The sequence below is a fragment of the Silene latifolia genome, chromosome 2, assembly GCF_048544455.1.
Source record: "Silene latifolia isolate original U9 population chromosome 2, ASM4854445v1, whole genome shotgun sequence".
NCBI classification, from domain to species: Eukaryota; Viridiplantae; Streptophyta; class Magnoliopsida; order Caryophyllales; family Caryophyllaceae; genus Silene; species Silene latifolia.
The window spans coordinates 82,255,769-82,280,360 of record NC_133527.1 but is presented as its reverse complement, the minus strand read 5'-3'; the positions used below and the strand labels follow the sequence as shown (position 1 = coordinate 82,280,360).

Below are 24,592 nucleotides of genomic sequence, written 5' to 3'. Positions count from 1 at the left end.
AAGAACAAAATCGAGTTTGGTGAAATGGTTGGTGTGTTTTCTTGCAATGATGGTGTTCCCTACAACCTTGTGCCACACTCTAATGCCCGGATGGTGGACTAATAGAGCGCGACTAGCATGAAAGTTCTCAAATTTCCTTCCGGAAATCGCCTCCCAAAGAGGGTCGAGGTCATATTTGCCAACATTCTTGAAATAACTCGGTGAATCACTAAGACCCAAAGCTTAACCCATTTCCTCAAAGGATATGCGCCCACTAACATTAGCTAGGCGAAACTCGATGGTTTCCATAGTCTCAACCTTGTTAACTTTCAAAGAACTCAAAAATTCTAAAGTAAGGGAAGGGTATGTAAATTCTTTTGTTGTAAACAATTTCTCCAACCCCATGGCTTTAAAGAAGGCTCTAGTTTGCTCAAGGACACCCAACTTATCTAAGGCATCTTCACAAATAAACTTGGTGGATAGAAATGATTTACTAGCAAACTTGGCAAAAGTGTCCCTATGGGATTTGGAAATGAAAATTACCTCCGGATAATTCGAAAGTTGAGCAATTTACGGAGTGGTAGATGTTGTTACTTCCATGGGAGGTTGTTGTTGTTGCACCTCCAAGTTTGGGCTAGCTACCACCATAGCCAATGCTTTCTTTGCTTGAAGACTCTTTTGTCTTGATGAGAGTGCCTTTGCCTTTGGTGCCTTTGCCTTTGTTGCTTTTGTTTCTCCCTTTGTCTTTGCCATTGATGAATAAACCAAGAAAAGAGTGAAAAATCTTCAATTTCTAGTGCACCCAAATCGATTTAAAGATGAAAGCCTTTGCCTTTATGAATTCAAAAATCGACTCAAAGGTTGAAGATTTTGTGCTTGGTTTTGATTGTCGTTGAAAGAGGAGTGATTAATTTGTTGTTAAAAGGATGTTTTGATTTGATTTTGGTGAATGTTGTTGAGGGATCTTGTTTTTGTAATGGAGAGGATGAGGGTTTTGGAGTTATGGGGTTTATGGTTAGTGTTTTGAATGAAGGAATGAGGAAATGAATGTGGGATGGGGTTTATAATAAACCCGAAAAATTTGAAATGCAGGGGGAAGACGGTCGGCTTGCCTTCGGGACGCCCGGATTCTGCCTGTTCTGGGTTGGGAAATTCTCGCCTAATGACGGGCGGATTCTAGCAAAGAAGGGCAGATTTGAAAATGTGGGACGGTCGTCTTTGAGAGAAGACGGGCGGATTCCTTTCCAAGGATTTTTCTTGTTTTTTCTCTGCCAAAAGACGGGCGTCTTCTCTTTCAGGACGGGCGTCGTTATGAAGACGGGTGGATTCTCTTGCAGGACGCTCGGATTCATTAACAGTCACAAAATTTCAAAAATTCAGCTCAGAAGGACGGGCGTCTTCTGCCCAATATGCCCGGATTGTCTGAAGACGGGCGGATTCTCTTGAAACCGCTCGGGTTCTACCCCTTTTACCCGGATTCAGTTCCATCCGTGTACCTTGCATATCCCTTGTCATTTTTCATTCTTCAAAATCTCGTGTTCTTCATTGTGGGGGCACTACTAAGGCATGAATAGCCTAGGCAATTGCTATCTCCACACTAAGCTAAAGCACTACACATCAATTGAAATTATTAGTCCCTCCCTCACTTCTCTCAAACATGATAATTATCTTCATCAAAGTATACAAAAAAAAAATCCAAATATGACAAAAATGCAAATTAAGAATTAAAATGCGAGTTAGGGAGTTAGAAATATTTACAAATGGTGGTTTAGGGAGGACTCCACCAAACTCTCATTCTTGATGAGATGTCAAGGGGGCATGTCCAAGGTGTTGTTGATTTTGCTCAACACCTTGAAAAAGTAATCAAAAGCTTGTTCATTGTCGTGATAGAGTTCTTCAATAGATCTTTGCAATTGTTGTCGGTCTTGATCGATAGCATTACCAATGTAGGGATTGAAAATCCCTTCAAACTCATCGTCCCAAAGACCACAAACTTCATCTACTTGATCACTAAAGATCTCTTGAGTTGATAGAGACAACTCTCCCATTATCTTGTTTTGGCCAATGAGGCCATCTTCTTCATTGCTTGACTTTGGTGAGCTTTGCAAGCTCTCTTTGTTACAATTCACTTGCTCTTTGAATGGAGCATCTTCAATTTTCTTCTTCCATTGGAGTTCCGAATTCTTCCTATCATCCTTCCGACAATAATGATCGATCATAAAACATGGTTCATGTAAACGGGGAGCTCTCATAGTCTTGTCAAGATTGAAAGTTATACTCTCATCTCCCACTTCTAGAGTGAGCTCTCCATGTTTCACATCAATCACCGCACCCGCGGTGTGTAAGAAAGATCTTCCTAGAATGATTGGAATGTTGGAATCTTCTTCCATATCAACAATGACAAAGTCCACCAGGATGAAAAATTTCCCATTTCGTACGGGAACATCTTCCCATATCCTTAATGGTGTCTTCGTCGATCTATCGGCCTTTTGGAGTGTGATACTGGTGCATTTAAGCTCTCCCATCCCTAACCTTTTACTTACCGAGTACGGCATAACACTCACACTAGCCCCTAGATCACATAAGGCTTTGTTGATCGTGGTGTCGCCAATGGGACACGGTATTGAGAAGCTTCCCGGATCCTTGAGTTTTGGAGGTGAACTCCCTTGAAGTATTGCACTACTCACCTTAGTGAAGGCGATAGTCTCAAGCTTCCGGATCGACTTCTTCTTTGTGAGGATGTCTTTCTTGTATTTCGCATAGGCCGGCACGTGATTGATTAATTCCGTGAAAGGAATTGAGACTTCTAAATTCTTCACAATTTCCATAAACTTTCCAAGTTGGTCATCAAATTTGGGCTTGGCTTGACGACTTGGAAAAGGAAGTCTAATCACAATGGGCTCCTTCTCCTTGACCTTGTCTTCATTTTTCTTTGAAATTTCTTCTTTTGATGATTCTCCATCTTTGGAGTTTTGCACAATTTCTTCCTTATCACTAGCTTCCACGACTTCATCCTCAACTTGCTTCTTCGGTACTTCATACCTTGTACCACTTCTCAAGTGAATGGCACTAACCGTTTCATGTCTTGGGGGATTACTTTGAGGTGGTAATTGCCCCTTTTGTCTTTGTGAGCTTGAAGATGCTAGTTGAGTTAATTGGGTTTCCAACATTTTGGTGTGAGCTAGGATGTTGTTGATGGTGGTTTCCTTTGCTTGACTATCTTTTTGCATTTGAGTGAAAAATTCTTGTTGATTCTTTTGCATTTGAAGGGCCTTTTTTTGAACATCAAAACCTTGGTCATTTTGTTGATTTTATGGATTTTGATTTTGGTAACCTTGGTTTTGGTTGTAAAAGGGTCTTTGATTTTGGTTTCTCATGGGAGGTGGGGTGTATGTTGTTTGAGGGTTTTGAACATTTTGGCTTTTGTATGAGAAATTTGGATGGAATTTGGTGTTTTCATTGTAATAGTTAGAATAAGGGGTACCACTCTTGTATGCTTGGAAAGCATTCACTTGTTCATTTGTTCCCCTACATTCACTTGAGTCATGTCCCAAAGTTCCACAATTCTCACATATCCCACTTGGGATTGATGAGGATGCTGTCATGGCATTAACATGATGCTTTGGGGATTTCGAGGCTTCTTCAAGTCTAGCCATAGCTTTTTCAAACTTCAAGTTGATTGTATCAATGTGAGCACTAAGTTGAGCACCCAATTGAGTAACGGAGACCACTTCATGCTTTCCTCCTCTAGTAGCCTTGCGAGGTCTACTATATTGTGAGTTATGGACCGCCATTTCCTCAATTTTATTCCAAGTTTGATTGTCATCAACTTCGGTGAACATTTCATTTGATCCCATGTTGAGAATGTTCCTTGAATCTTCATATAGACCGTTCCAAAATTGTTGTACCAAGAACCACTCGCTAAGTCCATGGTGAGGACATGAGCGACAAATTCCTTTGAACCGCTTCCAAGCTTCATACAAAGATTCTTCATCCCTTTGCTTAAAACCCGTAATTTGAGCTCTTAGCATGTTAGTCTTTTCCGGTGGGTAGAATTTTTTGTAGAAAGCTAGAGCCAACTTTTTCCAAGAATCAATTCCGAGAGTGGCCTTATCAAGGCCCTTCAACCATTGTTTCGCGGTGCCAATTAAAGAAAAAGGAAATAAGACCCATCGAATTTGGTCTTGAGTTACACCGGTTTGAGAAATCGCATCACAATACTCACAAAAGGTCTCCATATGAGAGTGAGGGTCTTCACTAGGCATCCCCCCAAATTGGCTCCTTTCGACTAATTGGATAAATGCGGATTTACCAATGAAATTTCCGGTCAAATGTTGTGGTGTGGGAGTACCATTGGGTAGGTTCTCCTCGGTGGGTACGGAATGTGATGAAAACTTAGGCATTGTGGGTTGATTTTGTGTTGGGTTCTCCTCACCTTCTCTTGCAAAAGGGTTGATGAACTCAATAGTTGGTTGAATATTTACAACCTCACTAATACCTCTCAAATTTCTCCTAGCAAGTCTTCTATTGGTTGTCAAAGTTCTTTCAATTTCACGATCAAAAGGTAACAAATCACCTTGTGACCTTCTAGACATGCAAAATATCAAACAACTCAAAAATAATTAGAACAAACCTTGAGGAGTTTTATTTCCTCAAGGAAAATAAAGACACAACTAATAACAATATAAGAAAATCTAAATCAAGATAACACCGTCCCCGGCAACGGCGCCATTTTTGGTCGGACCTACTAAAATCTTTTCGGTAACTTGTCGTTAGGAGAACCTAGACCAAAACACAATTTATAGCTTCACAAACAATTCTACAATTAGTAAAGAGGCAAGTAAAGGTCGGATCCCAATGGGACGGGAATTGCAATGAGATTTCTATTTAGACTAGTTGTGACTTAGGGGTGTCACAATTTGGGTTGATGTAGAAGGTCACTAAACTAAATAGCAATGAAAGTAAATAAGCAAGATGAATTGAAAGGGTTGTAAACAATTGATAAAAAGCACTAGGGTGTCATGGGGTCATAGGGGATTCATGGGAATTAATCATACAAACATGTTCTCAAATTATAAGCAAGAAATTATTATTGTGATGGATTGAGTTGAGTTATATCTTACAATCCTAGGAAAGTTTGGGTCCCGGAGCCGAATCGTTAGATTGTACAACACCTACAAGTCGACTTAGTCTTCCCTACTCAACAACATGCATGGTCTAATGAGACTCGAGTTGGTTTATGTCTTACAAGTCTCATTGAAAAGGTAGGTGATGGGTAAAAAATGCAAGGATTCATAGGCTCGCATTTCATCAAACATAACATGTGCATGAGTTGAGATCAAAACAAGCAAGCAAATAAACCATGAAAGCATATTAATTTAAGAATGAATCATTCCTCATGTTGGTTTCCCCTAATTACCCATTAACCCTAGCTATGGAACTACTCACTCATTATCATGTTGAACATGCTAGCAAGTTTGTCAATCATACCAACAAAGTGAAACATGATGAATAAATGAAAGTAATTAGCAATAATTAAAGAGGGATTAAGAGAATTATACCTACTAATGATTCCAATAATAAAGCAAAGAATAATAGAAGTACTTGATGCTTGATTGAGAGGTTGTCAATCTCCCAATAATAACCCAAATAATCTTCAATTCCCCAAAATAAAGGATGAACAAAAGAGAGATTAAGGGAATAAAACTTGTATTAAAACTTGATTAATTGTTGATTACAAAACTAAAGAGAGATTTGATTGATATTAACTACTCTAAGAATTGATAAGAAGAACATGCTCTTCTAATTAGACTAATGGGGTATTTATAGTGGAAAATTAGGTGGATGCATTAGGGTTAACTAAGGGCTTAAATGACGATTAAGTCCCTACTTAGGGAAACGCCGGTATTTTCTGAAGGAAGGGCATCTTTCTTGAAGCTTGAAGAAACGAATTTGCGCTATCTTGGAATCCGTGCGTCTTAGGCTCGGGACGGCAGGATTCCTGTGTCTCTGCCGGGGCGCCTTTGGGAGAAGACGATCGTCTTCCGGATGCTGCTGCCCGGGCGTCTTTGATGGAAGACGCACGGATTATGGTTCTGGGGACGGGCGTCTTCAGGGGAAGACGGGCGGATTGTCATGCAGTGTACTTTCTTCTTCTTTTCTTCCCTTTTCTTCATAAAATCCTTGGGGATTTCCTTGAGGATGCAAGGATCTTTCCTCATCATTGCCCAACTACTATAATATGTACAAAGGTCTTCTAATATTATCTCTCCTTGATGCTTGGTCATTGGATTCAATCAATTTAGTCTCATTTTGCCATGAAAATGCAAGGTTTGCACTCCTTTCCTACCAAGGACACAAAACCTCAAAGAATATGCAAAACAAAGAACTAAAGACAATAAATGACCCAGATATGCACTAAAAGCATGGGAACAAGGCTAATTTGGGGACTAAATATGCGCTAATTATGGTCACATCACTTGTATATATTGTTGTATATATTGTGTTTGTTCATCCTTGTTCACATTGATCGACTATGCCATATCTGAGACATGAGGATATTGAAGACCGCATGGTATGATCTTTCCAATCTCCTTTTTCCTCTTTATATTTATGACTATGTGGCTTTATTTTGATTAATGCGGTAAAAACAATGTGAACTTAGGATTGCATTTAGATTATTTGGCATACTAGTTGGTAGAAGCATATGCATTAGGATGTATATATGTTAGTTGCATCATGGCATGTAGTTTGCATTTAGAAAAACATTGTGAAACCGTCTACTTGGGAAGCTTGACAAGTGTATATAGGCCCTAGTAGATGCTTTTTCTTCTTAAGACTTTGCTTGTTAGAATACTTGTAAAACACCCTAGGATGTGTCATGCTAGTTTCCTTTAACCCATGGATTAAGGCCTAGTCAAGAGTACCTTGTGGTGTGATAAATCCTTGGCTACCGTTTATTCCAAGGTGACCCTTGAAACCATGCAACCATCATTCATCCATGTTCTACCATATTTTTGTCATCAAGGGAATGGGCACAAAAAGAAATTGTTCAAAAATTTAAGTTCAAGAAATGAAAAGAAAAGAAAAGAAAAAGTTTGCAATTGCATCAAAAGAAAAGAGGAGTAACAAAAATGAAAACTCCTATTCTTCAAATATAAGGCACCCCCTTTACAAATTGGGGTGACTTTGAAAATGTTCAAAAAAAGAAATGCAAAAAGTTGAAAAAAATTGTCAAGTGTTGAAATGCCAAATATCAAAAGAAATGGTAAAAAGAAAATGTTCTCAAATGTTATATGCCACAAGAAATTGGGGGGGAAAAACAAACAACAAAAGGAAACTCCCAGATGAAATTAAAATTCTATTGATCCCTATATCCATCGTATCCACTTTTGTGCATGGTAGACAGGGGACGACCCTTCTTCTTGTCTAGGCAAGAGGGGGAATTCCGCGATCCTCCAGTGTTTCTAACGCCATAGGGAGTCTATTCTTGACAAAAGCATTTAACGATTGAGGACAAAGGTACCCTAGCTTTACACAACTTGGAGGTGATTTATTGGTATCCTTCTAGGCTTAGTAGTTTGAAGAAAATGCATCTATGAAGGAGTGTGTACCCTTGAATTGCTTCCCCTTTAGATAATTTCCGCCACTTAGATGAGGAAAGTGGCTATTCTTTTGTAGATGCATCCATTACTTGATTTTGTGTGCTTTAATGTTTGGATGTGTCGCCATTTTGGCAAGACCCACCTTGCCTTACAAGAAGGCATCCTACCTCATGGTTGTCTTGTTGTCAGTTGAAGGGGCGGAGTGAGACCCGCTAATTGTCTCATGTCGGCTATATTAGTAGGATAGTTTAAATAAGGGTCCTAGTTTTGTCACCTCTTTACTCGGGACGAGAAAAGGTTCGGTTTGGGGATATTGATGTGACCATTATTTGAGCATATTTAGTCCCCGAATTAGCCTCGTTCCTATGCTTTTTAGTGCATATTTGGGGCATTTACTATCTTTAGTCCTTTGTTTTGCATATTCTTTGAGGATTTGTTTCCTTGGTAGGAGAGGAGTGCAAACCTTGCATTTTCATGGCAAAATAGAGCTAAATTGATCGAATCTAATGACCAAGCATCAAAGAGAAGACAAGACTAGAAGGCCTTTGTACATATTATAGTATATGGGCAATGATGAAGAAATCCTTGCATCCCCAACAAAATCCCGGAGGATTATTGGGACAAAAGAAGAAGAAAAGAAGAAGAAAAGAAGAAGAAAAGAAGAAAAGGAAGGCTGGGACGAGACCCGCTCGTCCATCCAGGCAAGACGCCCGTCCAAGACTGCAAGAATCCGAGCGTCATTGCCATAGGGACGCCCGTTCAGAAGCCTCCCAGGACGCTCGTCCAAGCAGCAATCCGCCCGTCCAGCCACCTGAGAATCCGCTCGTCCCGACCCTTGGACGCTCGGATTATGTTACAGACCCACATGTCCTCTTCTTGCTCCTTAAGAGATGCGCATATTTTTGAAAGACCGGCAAAAAGGAGACCCGCATCTTTTTCTGAGAGGAGCGATTCCTCAAGGACTTAATCGTCATTTAAGCCCTTAGTAAACCCTAATTTATGTACCTAATACCCACTATAAATACCCCATTAGTCTAATTAGATTAATCATGTTCTTCTTATCAATCTTTAGTGTAGTTTATATCATTCTAATCTCTCTTTAATCTTATAATCAACTTCTAATCAAGTCTTAACACAAATCTCATTCCCTTAATTTCTCTTTTGTTCATCTTTTATTTTGGGTAATTGAAGATTATTTGGGTTATTATTGGGAGATTGACAACCTTCCAATCATTCATCAAGTACTTCTATTATTCTTTGCTTTATTTTGGAATCATTATTAGGTATAACTCTCTTAATCCCTTTTTAATTATTGTTAACCATCTTCATTTATTCATCATGTTTTGCTTTGTTAATATGATTGACAACCTTGTTAACATGTTAAACTTGATAATAAGTGAGTAGTTTCCTTAACTAGGGTTAATGGGTAATTAAGGGAAACCAACATCAGGGATGATTCATGCTTAATTTAATACGTTTTCATAATTTATTTGCTTACTTGTTGTGATCTCAACTTATGCACATGTTATGTTTGATGAAATGCGAGCCTATGAATCCTTGCATTTTTTACCCATCACTTACCTTTTCAATGAGACTTGTAAGACATAAACCAACTCGAGTCTCATTAGACCATGCATATAGTTGAGTATGGAGGATTAAGTCGACTTGTAGGTTTTGTAAAATCTAATCGATTCGGCTCCGGGACCCAAACCTTCCTAGGATTGTAAGATATAAACCAACTCGATCTATCACAACAATAATTGTTTGCTTATAATTTGAGAATGTGTTTGTATGATCAATTCCCATGAATCCCCTATGACCCCATGACACCCTAGTGCTTTTAATCAATTGTTTACATCTCATTTTAATCATCTTTCTTGTTTACTTTAATTGTTATTTAGTTTAGTGATCTTCTTATCTCAACCCAATTTGTGACACCCCTAGACACCGCTACTTGCAATCGAAAATCCTACATCAATACCCATCCCTTGGGATCTGACCTTTACTTGCCTCTTTACTAATAGTAGAGTTGTTTGTGAAGTTATAAATATTGTTTTGGTCTAGGTGCTCCTAACGGCAAGTAACCGAAAATTAAGCTCCAAGTGAGTCCGACCAAAAACATGAACTCTTAACACCAACTCCACCAGCTATGCATACCTCCACAACATGGCTCACGATATCGTATCAACTACACTATAACCTCTCGACACTAACTCCATACACTACCTAATACCATCCACAAATGCCCCTAGCTCCGTCTCACGAACATATTATCCACTAGCAAATCAAATATCAAGACAATCCACCAAGCGAGATCAACTACCAAATGGAATGTTACAGTTTTGGCCCGGAAGTGGGAGCCTTGGTCGCTGATGATTTCATGGGGTACCCCATCTGCATATGATGTTGTCTTGGATGAACTTGGCCACTTGTTTCGCGGTAAGACTGCATAGGATTGTGCTTCTACCCATTTGGTGAAGTAGTCGATTGCGAAGAGGACAAAGCAATTTCCTTTGGTTCCTATCGGATTGGCGTTGCCGATGATGTCGATGCCTCAGGACGGGAAGGGCCAGGGTGATGTCATTGTGTATAAAAGGGATGGTGGTATGTGTTGTATGTTGGCGATGATTTGGCAATTGTTACAATGTTTGACGTAGTTTCTGCAATCGGCTTCCATGGTAGTCCAGTAGTAGCCTAACCGTATGTTTTGGGCTAGCATCATTGCACTTGTGTGAGGGCCACATTCTCCATCGTGAACCTTTTCCATGACTTTCTTGGCTTTGTTGTGGTCAAAGCAAAGGAGAAGAATCCCCTGGGGTGTTATTTTGTATAGTTGGTCTCGGTTTATCAAGAATTGTGATGCAAGTAAACGGATGGCTATTTGTCCTCTTGTATCAGAGTTAGGAGGGAATTCGTTTTTGTTTTTGTAGTTGAGTATGGCTTGGTACCAAGGTTCGACATGGTTTTCCTCGTTTTTAATGGCGCGGATGTGAGCTGGCTCGCTCCTTCTTTCGACACACAAGGGGATGGATGACATGTCATCAGGTATGTTGACGAGTGCGGCAATTTTTTCTAAGGCATCGGCAAATTGGTTTTCTTCCCATGGCAAGTGGGAGTAGTCGATTTGGTCGAAGAATTCGGCTTCCAGGTTAATATTTGCTTGGTTTGGTGCTAGGCTGTCGCTTCGAATTTTCCATGATCCGGACACTTGATTGATGATGAGTAAGGAATCGTTGTGGACTCTCAACCTCTTAATGCCAAGTGTTATGGCTGCTTGTTGGCCGATAAGGCATGCTTCGTATTCGGCGGCATTGTTGGTGATGGCGAAGTCTAGTTTGACTGAGATTGGAATGTGTCCCCCTTCTAGTGATATTAGAAGGATTCCTACCCCAAAGCCTCTCAGGTTTGATGCACCGTCTAAGTGTAGGTCCCATGCATCGGTTTTGCCACAAAGGATGTCTTCGTCGGGGAGTGACCATGTGTTGGTCGTTGGATCCTTGTTGACGGGATTTTCTACTAGCAAAATCAACCACTGCCTTTCCCATAATAACCTTGAGGGTTACGAATATGAGGTCCAATTCGGATGGCATGAGTGTCCACCTGGACAGCCTTTCATTTAGCATGGGATTTTTGAAAATGTATTTGACAGGGACCATCTTGGAGTAGATGTGAACCGTGTAGCTGAGCATATAATGTCGTAGCTTCTTTGTTGACCAAAGCAGGACGAGACATGTCTTCTCCAGTTGGGTGTACTTGTTTTCGTATTCGATGAACTTTTTGCTGATGTAGTAGATGGTCATTCTTCGCTGTCGACTGTTTGTGCTAGCATTGCTCCCATGGCCGTGTCGGTGACGGTCAGGTATAGTGATAAGGGAATTCCCTGCTAAAGTGGCATAAGGACATGAGTATTGGATAAGATTTCCTTTATTCTATCGAAGGCTTTCCGCCAATCGTCTTCCCAATCAGTGTCATCGGTCGCGTGGAGTTTCTTGAAGATAGGTTTGCAAGTCATAGTGAGTTTGGCTATGAAGCGGCTGATGTATTGGACTTGACCGAGAAATCCCCAAATCTTCTTCTTGTTCTTTGGCCGAGGTATTTGTTGTAGAGCTTTGATTTTGGTGGGAACAATTTCGATACCTGTTTTGCTGACGACGTGTCCCAAGGGTTTTCCGGAGGTGACCCCAAATGCACACTTCTGAGGATTTAGTCTCATGTTATATTTTCGAAGGCGAGCGAAGATTTTTCGAAGGGCGCTGATGTGGCCGTCTCGCTCTTTTGCTTTGACGATCATGTTATCAACGTATACCTCCACTTCCTTCTGCATCATGTCGTGTAGGAAAGTGGTGGCGGTTCTTTGATAAGTTACTCCCGCGTTGATTAGGCCTAAGGGCATGATAGTGCAGCAATATATGCCCCACTGCATAGTGAATACAGGTTTGTGCATGTCTTCTTCAGCCATTTTGATTTCGTTGTACCCAGCATACCCATATGTAGATACCCAGTATCTGTTGAATCCCCAACAAACACCCGATGATTATCGGACTAAGACATGCTTAGGAATCGCTACGTTTAATCCACAGTTTGTATAACTATAGGGCGGAAAACTTAAAACGATTTCGAAAACAAAACATTTTCAAAACATTTCCAAAATACTTGGAGTGTTTTATGCACGACGACGGGGTCGCAATGACACTAACTAGAGTCAAAACCGACACCGGACCAAACTCGACTCGGAATTCAAGTCCCGACTCCAACGAGTCAAACCGAGCCAAACACAAAAAATGAAAATCACAAAACCTTCCATGCTAAGTAAACACGGTATACTTGATGGTCAAGTACAACAATCATAACATCCAAAGCCTAGGATAGAACAAATCATGATTCCAAATGCGTGATAGTGACAAGACGGCTTGTTGACCCGCAAACAGGCTCGCGCCTCTTCGAGTAGCCCATACGGTCACGTTGCTCAAAATGCACAAAACCACACAGTCCTCTTTAAATACTCCTCCAATGCCACAATTTGAAGGTACGTGAGCGTCCGCCCCCTCTTTTCTCCCTTAAAATTCTAGATCCCGACTTCCCGAGTTAACAAACGACACGTATTTCACACCTACCGATCGAAAATATGAGCCTTACACATTGTTTGGTACCATCATCGTGCATTAAATCAGTTGACCGACCATTTCGGCCAACTACACCATCACTAAATAAAGCAACACTCCATACTTTACAAAAACGGTTTTAAACCGAGTTTTCAGACCTCATAAGTTTTTACACTTCCATCAATTTCTCGTCAACAACCTAGCATGTAAGTATGAGGGTGTAATTAATCCTCTTATTTCTTGTTCTTTTATCTGTTTTTATGACCTTAACATGCTAAAACATCCATAACATGGTCCAAAATACGGATCGAACGAGCCAAAACTGAGTTTTGACCTGAAACAGGAGCCTCTATTCACAACTAGGTGGCTCGCGCCTATACTGGATGTCCAGGTCACAACTCAAATGTGTTTGAGTTCATACTTTCCATTTTCATTTCATTTTACAATCGGTTTTTACCGTTTCAAATCATTTTTATGATAAATCTTTTTAACCATAAATTATGTTCATCCTTGGTTTATTCTTATACCATGACGGTTCAATCTGTGTCTCGGTGATAATAGTTGGTTAATTACATTTTAAAGGTTATTTTAAAACCTTATATTCATTTGTTTACATTTTCAAAACAATCATATTAGTCACACATGCATAATCATCCTTGGTTTTATATACCATGTCGGTTTAATCCGAGTACGATGATAAACATTGACTAATTACAAAGCAATGAACTTAACATAATTTGTTCATAATAAACATTTTTTTACAACTTTTCCCACAAAACAATTCATGTCAAGCTTGCAAAACCGAACCAGGCATAGAATATTATCAACACAATGATCATTATACAAGTCTCGTTCTTCATATTAGCACAAAAGGTCTAAATGACCTTTTTCCAACAATGACTGGTTCTAAACCGTTTTACAAACGGTTTCACAAACATTTATCAACAACCTGGAGACACCCCTTTGGATCGTCGCCTGCCCCGCACCTAAACAGGCCCTTTGATTTCCAGTTTTCAAATCTGGGTAGGCTCATTTGCCTCGCCCTAAGGCTCACGCCTCAATAGGTTGTTTGATGCAAGTCATGCTTCCTTTCCAGGACTCATCTAGGACGATCCCGACTTCGGTTAACCCGAATACAGGACAGGTCAGATTGACATGTCTGCATTTTACTTTGCATTTACAAAACACTTTTCTAAGACAAGTGGATCACGTTATGCACAATAAACCTAACTCCGTAAATGTATGTTTAATTTCCATCTTGCATGCAAATCAACACTAAATCCAACTTGACATCAATTACTTGATATTTGGATAAACAACCGATATAGCAAATTTCACATGTTTGGTTTAAACTTATGGATGCGCATTCATGCATTTACCCGTTTTATCAGCTTTTGCATTCAACCAACCAAGATCGATCAGTAGAGGCTGCTACTGTAACACCCCCATATATCAAGGTGCCTTACCAAGGACCACCCTAGCATGAGAAACTGTTACCATCTCGGTTGCCCGAGGCTAGTATATTAAAAGTAACTATTCCAAAACATTTAGGCAATTATAAGGTTAAACGATTACATTGTCTCAAAACGAAACCAAAATAAAGTGTATATGAATCTCAATACAACTGAAACCAAAACAACTAAACTCATACCTGAAAGATCATAGATCCTAATTAGACTCTCTAATTAAAAATAAATTATCTCATAAAATGTTATTTTAGTGATCTATGTAACATGCATGCAAATATAAAAGCATATTAGATAAAGATAAAGGAAATACAATTTCCTTACATTGATTTTGATGGTAATATGGGTACAAACTAGATCACCTATCTAGTTTGTTCTTGTGCTAATGAAATATGGAAGATCCTCCTTTACCAAATCTTCAAAGAGAAGACCTCCTTCTAGTAGCAGCCAAGAACTAAACCCAATATCATACAAATATTAACTAGATATTTGTACGATATACCCTTGATAATATGTAAATATTACTAATAGTGAATATTTATTTTAATTACTAAAAATCTTAGTAATTGATCTATATTAATATTAGAGAGAGATGTACCAACTTTTATTCACATGCAAAATGCACAAGTGAAGTAGTGTAAAAATAAAACAATTCTTGGTCTAAATAGGAGGGAGTGGCCGGGTGATCAAGTTGGACTGAGCGAGTGGACTTTGCTTTATCTTATGTCCAATTGTTCATCACTTGCAAAAATTTTTTTATACCACTCCTTCACTCCACCTTGACCACCCGGCCACTCCCTCCTATTTAGACCAACAATTGTTTTATTTTTACCCTACTTCACTTGTGCATTTTGCACTTGAATAAAAGTTGGTACATCTCTCTCTAAAATTAATATAGATCAATTACTAAGGTTGTTAGTAATTAAAATAAATATTCACTAATAGTTGTTAGTAATATTTACATATTATCAAGGGTATATCTTACAAATATCTAGTTAATATTTGTAAGGTATTGGGTTTAGTTCTTGGGTGCTACTAGAAGGAGGTCCTCTCTTTGAAGATTTGGTAAAGGAGGATCTTCCATATTTCATTAGCACAAGAACAAACTAGAAAGGTGATCTAGTTTGTGCCCATATTACCATCAAAATCAATGTAAAGAAATTTTATTTCCTTCATCTTTATCTAATATGCTTTTATATTTGCATGCATGTTACATAGGTCACTAAAATAACATTTTAGTGATACAACTTGAAAATTTTAGAGATCATAGATCCCGATTAATTAGTTAAAAAATGCACAATGGTGCATAATTAGTTATAAAATGCACAATGGTCACAATGTCATTAATGATTATAAGACGGGTTTTAGTTAATTAATTGTTAATTCACTTGATAAATTGTTGGAGTTAGTGTCATCCACAATAGTGCGTTTACATATTAAAACTCATTAAAGGAATACCATCAGTTTATTTATTTTATTTGATCCTCGTCAGTTGACTAACGTAAATCGATAATGGTTGGCTGAGTAGAGTTTGACGTTATTGTCGTGAGACGGCAGTAATCAACTGACCCCTTTCGGTCACACCTAAAGGAACGAACCCCAATTGACAAGTAAATTAATCATATACTCGAAACATTTGTTGCCGCCCTTGATAAATTTATGTACATTTAAAAATATGATTTAAAAGTTAAAAGTGAAATTTAAAATGTATTTTCACCTTGTTTTGATGTTTATTCGTTTTAAGGGTTAAAAACTGATAAATATCGATCTTTTTCTTCATAAAATTTTATCCGATTTTTTGGGCATTTTTCCTGACATTTTGGTGTTCTTGGGAGTTTTCCAGAATAATCAAAATTTTTGTTTCAATTTTTGGTAATATTTTCAATTATGTTGGATTTATTACTTAAAAGTTATTATTTTACCGATTAAATTAGCAAATATCACCAAATCAAACTAGTTATTCATCATCAAATTAGTGAGGAATAATATTTGAGGTCCAAAACAGTTTGGACAAATAGTTTGGACTTAAATGAGACTTGAGAGTTGATTATTGATTTTTACAAGTTAAAAATCGATTAAATCTACAAAACCAAGATGGATACCAACGATTGTTAGATAGGGCGATTTTGGCATCATTTTACAGCATTTTAAGCATATTTATTTAAGTTGAATGAATGATTGTCATTTATTAAAAGTATTTATTTTGTTGTACCTAGTATGGCCTGGTTTATTTTAATCGTTATTACCCGAAATGAATGGGAATAGCGATTTGTTTGTAATTTAAATACGATCTCGTATCGTCGGTTTGTAATTAATTAATAGTTTTATTTATTTTATTAATTAATGTATAATAGGAATAGCTATGTAATTTAATTGTAATAGTTATTCTTACCGGCATTTCCAAAAGACGGATTTACATCGAGACGGAGTCTATTTTTGGAAGGTGTTTCAAATCCCAAAAGAAGAAGCCACTTTTGGAATGAAGAGGCAAGGGACCAAGGAGTTGGTTTCCGATATGTAATAGTCTAGTTTTTATTAACTAGGAGGCCATACTACGATTTTTCATATGCTTGCTTGCTTTTATTTTCGCGCATGCGAAAATCGCCATTCACATGCATTTGGTTTTCGCGGTTGTCAATTCACGTCATTTACATTCACCGACTTATTTCACTTATATGGAATTTATGACTAAATTGTCAAGATCTCTCACATAACTAAAATTGAGATTAGCCTTACCAATTAGTAACACCTATGAATCCATTGTTCATTAGAGTCACGCTCGCCCAAGCGGGGTGTTTTGTTTTTACCTCGGGTAAGTAGGGTGGTAAACGGTTATCATTCGCCAAAGTTGGTTGGACTCAACGAGGTGTAAGACGGTCTTGTATTCCGGGGCTAGTAGATGGATTTAAAGAAATTCGTCAACCAAGAGTTCTAGAGGTAGAATTAGTCAACCGTTGACTTACCGAATTTACACGATTATGGGATATTTCGCTCAAGCGAAGCTCATTTTTGTTTAAAATTTGGGTCTTGGAATCGGTTATATAATTTATGGGAGATCGTTATATAAATGTTAAAACTTGTTAAACATGTTTTCACAAGTAATTTTAAAACAATGAATGTTAATTTTTCCTTATTTTGTTGTAGCATTTTAATTCGCAATGACAACTTCATCAACTCCATCGACTACTCCACTAGGCAAAGATTAATGGCTACAGTCCGTAATGGACCAATGTATCCTAAAAGATGACGGTAGTAAGTTTCTTAAATGGGAATCCATCATCAAAAGTGTTGCGTTGTCCGACAACGTCCTCACTTACTTGACCGATGCCCCTCCCATCGAGCCCGGTCCAAGGGCCTCATCGGCGGTGCGCACCGCCAATGATGACCATTTGAGGATGTCGAATGATATCAAAAATGTGTTGATATGGTCGATGTCCCCAAAGCTCAAGCTTTCATGCATTTCTTTAAATGCGTACGAGATATTCACTCGTATGACTACTATGTTATAACAAACACCTAAAGTCCGTCAATACGATGCGGCGACACGCTTCTTTGAAGGAAAGCTTGATAGGGGCCAAAAGGTTGGTCCCCGTGTGCTAAAAATGGTCAAATATGTTGACATCATAGAGCGTCTAAGGTGTAACATTCCTAAGACTCTTGTGGTGGATCGAATCCTCCACTCACTTCCCACTAAGTTTGCCCACTTTAGGGTAAACTGTTAGAAAATATGAATCTCATTATTCAACATATTCATATATGTTACATATTAATTTAGTCATAAAATTTAAACTAGATCTTATGCATGCAAACTAAAGTAGACAAGAGAAGAAATCGTCATTCTTACTATAGTAGTTTCGGATTTAGGGCACAAGTGAGTTCTCCTTCTCACTTGTTCTTGACCTTTCCTTACAAATGGAAGAACAAGGATTCAAAGATAGAATCCCTCCTTAAAGCATATACCCAAGATGACCCTTAAAAGACTATTATTATTTGATCTAGAATAATTATAATCTTACTAAAAATGACACAAAACTATTGTTTTGATCTCTATTATTTCGGTATAGAGAGGAAGGATTTTGGAGTTTTTATTTCTCTAATTTTACCTAAGTTTTTGGTTGTGTAAGAAATTAATGATCCACTAGAGAATGTATTAGTGTATATCACAATATAAATTGTAGAAAATCCTTTGCCTTTGCTCTAGGAAAACCGGGTATAGGGGGTGGCAAGGGCCAATGCATGACCAAGATGCTCTTCACAAAAGCAAATAGGTGTGCATGGCTATCAATTAGGTTTAATGATTGTGCTTCTTATATATATTATAAAACATAATACAAACCCCAACCCTCCCCATTATTTCGGTACATATATTGTAAAATGGAAAGTTCATTTTACAATTTATTTGTTAATTTGTCACATGTAACATGTTCCATGACATTATATGTATAAAATGTATTTTTAACAATTAAAAATCAACATATTAATAAAATATGTCACTTATAAAATTAACCTAGTAATTCATAATTACTTGTACCGTAATCGGTTTCCGAAGCATAAATTACAACATTCTGTATTTATAATAATTTATTCATTCCGTTTCAATTGTTTTCGTAAACAATAATTTCATCTAAGTCATAAAATAATTCGATCACTTAGACCATATCTTATTTAATCAAATTACAATGAGACACGTAAATACTACTTCCAAAATCGTCCGTCAATTTTAAGTAATTTAATTAACTCGCACCGTCATACGATCAATTAAATATTAAATTAAGAGTATCATCCTATAGGTATGACCTTATGGGATCAACTGATCACCACCGTCGTACGACAGTAATGTCAAACTCTAGTCAACCAATCTTTACCGATATGTGTGGACCAGTTGAATGTAAAATGTTACTTCCCATATGTATTCTTAAATATGTGATTTAAACATGTGATCATCATGATCAACAGTTGTGATCGCATTATTGTCGGAGGACACTTATTCCGACAATCTCCCACTTGTCCTCGACAAGTGTGCGTCACCAATTCTCTTGTCCTATTAATATCTCCCACTCAATGCAAGGTGTCTTTCGGGTCGTACTTGCAAGTGATCATATCGAGAGTGGTTTCCTCGATCTGGAGAATAACTGATTGACCGGAATTATCTACCATAGATACCTTCCGAGCGTGGCCACGCATTTCCAGTTCATTACTCCTCGAGTGGCCCTGAGATATTGTTATAACCCTGACAAGGGGTGGACAATTCCTATCGCACTTATTCCCTTCGACTAGCCACAGCCATCATAACCCAAAATATGCCCATTTGACCCCATTTACGAAGGTCGTAGTAACATAAATCAAAGTTAATATGAAACTGTGCCACCTTAGGCGAACAGTCTTTAGTCAAAAGAATCGACTCATTAGAATACTATAGTAGCTCTCGCCACGACCAGGCTATATAAATTTGCCAGAACTCTATAAGCGGTCATAAGGCCCGACAAAGTGTTCCTAACAGTCTGCCTATATGATCGACTAGTCATCTCACATGACTCCATGGCACTTGAACTTGTTGGAATATGTGTCCTCCGACAATAATGCGATCACGACTGTTGATCATGATGATCACATGTTTAAGTCTCATTATATAGAATACAATTGGGAAGTAATATTGTTACTGTCAACTGGTCAACATATATCGGTAATGGTTGGCTGACTAGAGTTTGACATTACTGTCGTGCGACGGTGGTGATCAGTTGACCCCCTAGGTCATACCTATAGGGCAACACTCTTAATTGATTATTTAATTAATAGTAGAATGTTACGAGTTAATTAAATTACTTGAAAATTGACGGACGATTTTTGGAAGAAAAATTTACGTATCAAATTGAAATGTGATTAAATGAGATACGGTCTGAGTAATTGAATTGTATCATTACTCGGATGAAATTATTGTTTAAAGAAACAATCAAAATTGAATGAATTATTATAAATACAATCTGTTGTGATTTATAAATTGGTAAAATATTTTGGCACAAGTAATTGTGAAATTACTAAGTCGATTTTTGTATGTGACGTATTTTTATTAATACGTTGATTTTTAACATGTTAAAAATTACATAACAAATTTATGTGACATAAGACATGTGACATATTGACAATTGACAAAAATAATATGGATTCCATATTATCCCAATGTGCCGAAATAAGGAGGTGGATTAGGATAATATTGTGTTTTATTAAGTTAATGGTAAACACAATGATTACCTATTAATCTAGCCATGCAACCCTATGGTGCATTGTGAAGACAAATGAGTCCATGCATTGGCTCCTCTCCACCTCCTCTTGGCCGGTTTTTTAGAAAGGAAAAACCACTTGGTTTTTCCTCTTATTTTTACATATACACTATAATGTTATGTGTGTATTATTCATTCTTTACACAATCTAAAAACAAGAGTTTTAGAGAGATAAAAACTCCCATCTTCTTCCTCCCCAAAAACCGAAATATACAAGTGTTTTATAAATATTTTGGTTCAATTTTCTACCTAATTAATATTATACTAGTTCTTGTAATATTAATTAAATTAAGAGAAAGCCTTGGGTATAAAGGTTAGGGAGAGATCCTACACTTGGATCTTTGTTCTGCCATAAGGGAAAGCTCAAGAACAAGAGAGAAAGGTGATCTCTCTTGTGCCTAATATAACCGAAATCTTCAATGTAAGGACATGATTTCTCCTCTATTTTTATCTTGTTTGCATGCATAAAATCCACATTTAATTTTATGACAAATTAATTTCGACATATTTGAGTATGTTAGTATGTATATGAGTCTACATTTTCTTCAATCGGTATCAAGAGCCACGGTTGTTTGCATGCAAATCGGTTAAAAGTTTTTCCGAGTTATAAGAATAACAAATAAAACTTGTAAAATTTGTGTTATTATGAGATATCACGAAATTAATCCATGCATGTTAATATTTCTGGTCCTAAAATTTTTTAGGATATTTTGGTTAATTTTTCGGATTTTTATTGTTCATAATTTACAATAATGGCATTTAAATATGATTTTATGAGTAAAAATGTCATTTTTGGTCTAAAATTAGCTATACTTCGAATTTTCAATTGGTTTTTGGATATGTTGTCACATATATTATTTTGAGATAACCTGTAAATTTTCATAATTTTTGGACTTGTTATGCTCGAAAAATGAATTTTTCATTATTAAATTCGGATTTAAGTGAAAAATAGGTTAATATGAGTTAAATTTCGAATCTGGTCATAGAAAATTAATATGTTGTCACATGCAATTTTAAAAGATGTGTGTAAAATAATTGGCTATAAAGAAGTCTTTTTGCATGATTTATGGATTTTTGAAGAAAAATAGCATAAATAGTGACATTATTAGTGGAAAATTAATAAAACATAATCTATGACTTAGGAAAAACGTCTAATGTTGCATTTTATTATCTTTTTCAGATCTAAAATTGAAAAGTTAATGAAAATAATTTTTCCATGTTTTTATGATTATTTTATTAAAAAATCGATAAACCGCAACATTGTTTTTCCGGTAAATTTTCGAAATTTTTAACCTAATATTTTGAACATTATGAGGGTCATGGAATTTTTCCAGAATGTTCATGAGTTTAAATTTCAAATTTTGAATTTATTTGAAATTTTGTGATTTATTTGAAGTTTATGGCTTATTTTTGTAATTTTTGGTCCATTTATGAACAATTTTATAAAATAAGGGTTAATTATGGTCAAATTATTAGTGAAGACTAATTTTTGAGTCCTAAGAGGTTAGGGTAATTAACTTATGCATAAATATGAGTTTATGTATTTTTGTGATTATAAAATGTTGAAATCACGCAAATCCGTAAAAACCGAGTAATATACGATATTGGCTAATTAAAAGGCGATTTAGCATAAAACTGAGCATGTTCATACATATTATAATGCTGCATTTTCTTTATGATTTTCATAATTTTAATTTATGTAATTTTTGAATTATGTAATTTTACTTAGTATGGCCTTAGATTTTAATTGGTATTTCCCGAAATGTATGGGGATATCGATTCGGTTGTAATTTTTATTGTGATCTCGTATCACCGTTTTGTAATTTAATAGATTTATTTTATTCTAGTTACAAATGTATAATAGGAAATCATGTAATTTATTATGTAATTTTATTCATTTCGGAGTTCCAAAAGACGGATTTCTTCAAGAATGGCGATACATAAAGACGGTGTTACCTCGAGATGCGTGCCACAACCGAAGTTCAAGGGACCAATGGAGTTGGTTTCCGAATATGTAATAGTTAAATAGTTTTTCTATTTTAGGAAAGGCCATACTAGGATTTATTTATTTATCTTTATGCTTGCATTTTATTTTATGTCACATGCATTGCTAAATCGCCATAACTAAACATGCATTGTCATTTTATCGAGTTTATCGACCGTGTCAATTAGAATTATCGTAGTTCACCGCTTTAGTTCACTTAAAACGTGATAGATAATAAATTGACATGACCTCTCGCTAAAACAAACAATTGAGACATAGCCTTACCAAATAGTAGAAACCATGAAAACCTATTTCGCGAGGGAGTGCACTCGGCCCTACCGGGGTACAAACCTTGTTACGTAGGGGAAGTGGGTGATGAGTGTTAATCCACCGAGTTCATGTTAATAAGGGTTTCATCGGCCATACCGTGCCCAAGTTGATGTGGACTTGGATCATGGACACATTTATTCGAAATTTGGATTGAGCTCAACGGAAGTATTCGCGACCGTAGTTGCATGTGTTCCGGGCTATAGATAACTATTAGAGTAATTTTATCGACCAGGAGTTCTAGAAGTAGAATCGATTAAAACGTTAATCCACCAAGTTATATTGATAAAGGTTTCATCGGCCATACCGTGCCTAAGTAAATATGAATTTGGGTCTTGGAATCATTTATCTAGTTGGGTAGAGGTCACTAGAAAAATGCATAAAACTTGTTTAAATCATACATTTTACAAGTATTATTAAAACGACATTTGTTTTACTCCTTATATATGTTTGTTTTGTAGACCACTTTTTTTTCATAACAAATGGCAACATCAACACCAACTCCTAATGCTACACCTGTCTTGGCTCCGATCCTTTATGGATCGATGTAAACTTGAAAAGAATGGGTCAAATTTCTCCGAATGGGATGCCCAACTCAAATTAGCCGCCGAAGGTGACGACAAGCTTCGTTACCTTACCGAGGCCTCTCCACCCGAACCCTCCACTAGGTCCACCGCGGCCACTAGGGAAGCATATGAGGCTTACCAAAAGGAGTCTGCCGCAATGAAAAATGTCTTAATATTTGCGATGGAGGCGGACCTCCAAAGGAGAGCCTTTAAAATGGGCAATGCTAATGAGATTTACTCCAAACTTGTGACCATGTTTTCACAAACTCCGCGGATCGTCCAATATGAGGCGGCCGCGGCATTCTTTGATCTCGACTTCAAAGAGGGCCAAAAGGTTAGCCCTCATGTGCTCAAACTCATGGAGCTTGTCGAGACCTTGAAAATTCAAAAGGTTGAAATCCCCAAAGAACTCATCGTAGATAGGATTCTACACTCCTTGTCCAAAGTCAAGGCATATGTGCAATTCCGGGTGAATTTCAACATGCAAGACAAGGATGTGTCTCTTGAGGAGTTGCACAAGTTACTTGTGCAAGCCGAGAGGGACATGGGGTTAAATGTGAACCCTCCCAAGGATGTGCTTAACAAAAGCACTAAGAGTAAGGGGAAATTCAAGAAGAGTGGAAGGAAGGGTAAAAAGCAAGCTCCCACATTCACCAAAGCTAAGTCTTGTGAAGCTAGCACATCCAAAGTCAAGAAGGGTCCTCTTGATAAATGCCATTATTGTAATGGCATGGGACATTGGAAAAGAAATTGTTCCAAATACCTTGGTGATATCAAAGCTGGAAAGATCACTCCAGTAGGTAAATGACTAACCTTCTTTATGTTTCTAATTCAACTATGGTATTATGATGCAAAGTTGTGATAATGTATCTCCCTTTTTATTGTAAATAGGGGCTCCACCAAGCAAAGACAAGGGAAAAGAAAAACAAGCATGAGAAACCATGGAGAAGCTAAGGATAGCTTTTATGGAGCTTTGTTTTTCATTGTCTTATTTTAAGTAATGTTTTGGATTTTAGAACTTTAAGTTTCCGTGTTCGACATGGAAAGGCATTTTGGATAATGAGTTGTATCTTGGATGATGGTGACTTGGTTTGCAACCCAAGTCACCCGTTTTATCATTTATCCTTTTAATGTTCTAAATTTCATCTTTAAAATGCTTGCGTTTTGAAACATAAGATTATTCACTTAAAGGTGATCTAATAGACAATTATAATGACGGGTTTCATTATATGTCCACATGCTTAAGGCTTGTGTATGATCATTTATGAAGCGATTTTGAGTCTATG

The 24,592-nt window shown here is 37.2% G+C and overlaps 1 non-coding gene across 1 annotated transcript; it reads left to right on the top strand.

The window, feature by feature from the left end:
- Positions 1 to 3,903: 3,903 nt before the first annotated feature.
- LOC141644613 (small nucleolar RNA R71) lies at positions 3,904 to 4,010 on the top strand. Its single transcript, XR_012544225.1, has one exon. It is a non-coding gene; the product is annotated as a small nucleolar RNA R71 (small nucleolar RNA).
- The last annotated feature ends 20,582 nt before the right edge of the window (positions 4,011 to 24,592 follow it).